The sequence below is a fragment of the Crocodylus porosus genome, unplaced genomic scaffold (assembly GCF_001723895.1).
Source record: "Crocodylus porosus isolate Cpor-Errol unplaced genomic scaffold, CroPor_comp1, whole genome shotgun sequence".
Taxonomy (NCBI): Eukaryota; Metazoa; Chordata; order Crocodylia; family Crocodylidae; genus Crocodylus; species Crocodylus porosus.
Window position 1 is genome coordinate 67922342 of NW_017728949.1, and position 3988 is coordinate 67926329.

At 43.0% G+C, this 3988-nt stretch overlaps 1 protein-coding gene across 1 annotated transcript in view; it reads left to right on the forward strand.

Annotated features, from left to right (window-relative positions):
- The window catches only part of RAB3GAP1 (RAB3 GTPase activating protein catalytic subunit 1), a 36559-nt gene that overhangs the window by 12443 nt on the left and 20128 nt on the right, over positions 1-3988 (forward strand). The gene's annotated exons all lie outside the window — the stretch shown is intronic.

Genomic DNA, 3988 nt, shown 5'->3' on the forward strand with positions numbered 1-3988 from the left:
TAAAAGATGAGCTCCAAACCATTCATTGTGATGGCCTGGCCACCCCAATCTTAAAGCTGTATTTAATTTTAAAAAAAAAAAAAAAAAAAAAAAAAAGTGGGTACGTGGATTGGGGTAGTGTTAGGACCTAGCATGACAGTATGAAATGAAGACTTAGTAAAAATTACAAGACTGGTATCCCTTCAGAGTTAGAAGAGTTAAGTATCTGTAGTCTTGTAAACAAAGTTATTCAAATACAGTAAGGAGAGACTTGTTAGGTTTCTGTTTTGTGATAAGTGAACAAATTTATGTGGCAATGACTGTTCATGTAATACAGGACTTTTTCACTGCAAGTTAAATCAGCTTGATCTGCCAGGGTATTTTTAGATCTGTATATGTGTGATGCAGCACCAGGTGCTGTATCACGTGCATTTGTCTAAACAGTGAAATGTGCAACGGTGTCAAGAAAATGGCACCAGTTGTTTTTGAACTAAAACACATCAAAGGTGTTTTAGTTCAAAAGGGCACTGCTGCCACTTCCCCAGCACTGACGCTCATTTCATCATGTATACAAATGCATGTGACAAAATGCCAGGCATCTTAGCTCACATGTGGAGCAGAGTCAATTACTTGAGTCTGCTTTGACTCACTGGATCTCCTTTTCATGCTGTGACATGGTGGTATGTGTATAAATGCCCCCAGTGTTCTCCCTTCTGAGCCAAAGCAATTTTCTACCCTTTTGCCTCTGAACATTTTCTAGCTGTTGCTAGATTCAAGGATAAAGTTATTGGGCTTATTTGGAATTATCTTTTTGCATTGACATCTTGTTGTTTGATTTTTATAAAGATATTTAATAATTTTGATTCTAAAACTTCTCTCTTTACTTGTATTTAATTATTTTGACCTAAGGAATTTCAGATGTAGAAAATAAAGGGACACTGGGCAAATCTAGATGTGCAGCTAGTATGTCTCATTAAACTCTGGCTCAGTTTGCGCCTGACTCAGCTGTTCTGAGGCCCAGCATCTTCACATGCACTTGGGACCACAGCAATTTGAGCCAGGGCAGAGCAGCCCTGGCCTGGCAGCAGAGGGGCTGGCTGGGTTATGAGTGCCCAAATTGTGTAGCTGACCCCCCAAACCTCCTGCAAGCCTGGGGCTGTTCTGTCCTGGCTCAAACTGCTGTGTACCCAGTCATGGTCCACACGTACTTTCTGTGCAGTAAATGACTCTGCCATAAGACAGTATTGCCCACAACAATACGGTCATACAGCAGAGTTAATGTACTGGATCCTAATGTAGACATGCTTTACTGTGGAGTTAATTAGTCAACTGCAGTAAAATGTTAGTGTAGATGTACCCCACGTAAACTTGAACTCTAGTACTAACTTTAAAAAAATGCATTGAAATTAGTTTTAGGTGCTACATCAGTGCTGTTGTACTACTCTCAGTTTTGCGGTTGTATAATCCCACTTTCAAACTCTTAATTGAGTTCTCTCTCCTGTTGCTATGTAGAAAACTGAAGATTGTTTTACTTATCTCCATATATAATGTGCAGTGAGAGAAACCTAACTGTAGGTGTATACTACAGACCAGCAGACCAGGGGGAGGAGCTCAATCTGGTGTTTATTTGAGAATCAGCAGAGGCCACGTATGCATGGGACATAGTCGTCATGGGTGACTTCAATTGCTCAGACATCTCTTGAGTGGAACACTTGGCTAAGTCAGATCGGTTATGTTGCTTCCTGACCTGTATTGAAGAGCTCTCTACCTGACTCAGGAAGTGCATGGGCCAATCAGAGGTCGCGCTCTCCTAGACTTGATCTTGGCCAAAGGAGATGATCTGGTAGGTGACGAGAATATAGAGGGGAAAGGTGTGCATGAAGAGTGGTCGTTCTTCAAGGACACTACCCTCAAAGCACAAAAGAAGTCTATTCCCATGAGTAGGAAAGATAGCTGAAGGACTGGTAAGCCCTCTTGACTTAATAGGGACATCACAGTCCTCTTGAAAAAGAAGAAAGGAAGTTTGGGACAGTCCCCAAGGAGGACTATACAACAATGGCCCACACTTGTCGGGAGCAGATTAGAAAGGCTAAGGGGGCAACTGAATTTAAACTAGCAATAGAAATCAAGGACAATAAGAAGTCCTTCTTTAGGTATGTAGGGAACAGGAGGAAAACAAATGAAGCATGAGGCCATTGCTTAACTCAGGACAGCTGGTTACCGACACTCAGGAGAAAACTGAACTCCTGAATGACTACTTTGGTTTGGTATTTCATCAGACTAAGGGGAAAATTATACTAGATAAGGCTCAGAATAGGCTGTTGACCCTGAGCTGGTGTGTGTTCAGTTAGAAAAGTTAGACATTTATAAGTCAGGAGGACTGGATGAACTTCACCTGAGAGTGCTGGAAGAGCTGGCTGAAGTCATTGGGGGACCTCTGGCAAAACTCTTCTAAAATTCGTGGCACATGGGGAAGGTCCCTGAAGACTGGAAGAGGGCCAGTGTTGTGCCCATCTTCAAGAAGGGGAGGAGAGAGGACCCTAACAACTAGAGGCCAATTAGCTTAACTTCTATTCCAGGAAAAATCATGGAAAATGTCATCAGCGAGTCTATGTGCATGCAGTACGCTTGCAGAAGGTAGGATTTTAAATGACAGCCAGCATGGCTTTGTTGCGGGCAGGTCTTGTCTTAACAATCTCATCTCCTTCTATGACCAGGTAACTTGCCACCTGGATAAGACATTGGTTGACATTGTATACCTAGACTTCCGAAAGGCCTTTGATCTGGTATCCCATGCTGTTCTCTCAGGAAAATTAGAGGATTGCAGGCTTAACTGCTTGACAGTTAAGTGGGTAGGAAGCTGGCTGTGGGGTAGGACCCAGAGAGTCCTAATGATCAGATCTGTGTCATCCTGGCAGAGTGGCCAGTGGTGGTCCCTCAGGGGTCTATGCTTGGTCCAGTGCTTTTCAACATCTCTATCAATGATTTGGATGTGGGGATGAAGAGCTCACTATCCAAGTTTGTGGATGACATCAAGTTACGGGGGAGCATGGTCACGCTTGAAAATAGGTTACGGATACAGGCAGACCTAGACAGGCTGGCAAGTTGAGTGGATTGGAACCAGATGAAGTTCAACATTGAGAAGTGTAAAGTGCTCCATCTGGGGATGAACAATCCCCAACATACAGGCTTGGTGGCACCAAACTGACTAGCACCACGACTGAAAGGGACCTAGAGGTAATAATAGACCATAGCATGAACATGAGCCGTCGGTGTGATGCTGTAGCCAGCAGGGCAAACAATATTCTGGCGTGCATCAACCGGTTCATCTCAAGTAAAACCAAGGAAATGATTCTCCCACTTTACTCAGCATTGGTGAGACTGCAGCTGGAGTACTGCATCTAGTTCTGGGTACCACACTTCAACAAGGACGTGGAAACGCTTGAGAGAATCCAGAGAAGAGCCACCCATATGATCAGAGACTTGCATGGCAAGCCATATGAGGAAAGTCTGAGGGACTTGGGTCTCTTCATCCTAAAAAACAGAAGGCTGAGAAGGGCCTAGTGCAGGGGAACTGGACCTGATGATCTTGCGAGTTCCCTTCCAGCCCCTTACAATTTATGAATCTATGATGCAGGGTTGATAATCGGAAGGCTTAGGTTCTATTCCTGCCTTTGCTGTAGATGTGCATATCAAGGTGGTTAGTGCCTTTTAAAAAAGTCAGACAGATTGAGAGATCTTTGACCCAATGCTTAAATTTTGACGTTTTCCTTGTTTTAAAAATATTTTGGTAATAAATTAATATGTGGGTGAAATAATGTTGTTTTTGAGCTGGTAGCTATAAAACTGAGAGAAAATCTATTTCAAACCCAGACCATTACAGCTGTGATGGGTATGAATGGGAGACAGGTAATTGACTAGCAATGAATCATCTGAAACTTCATGTTACTAATAAAAAGGGTGTTTTGAGAAGAGATCTCTAGCTGTAGGTGGTGCCATTGATTTTTTT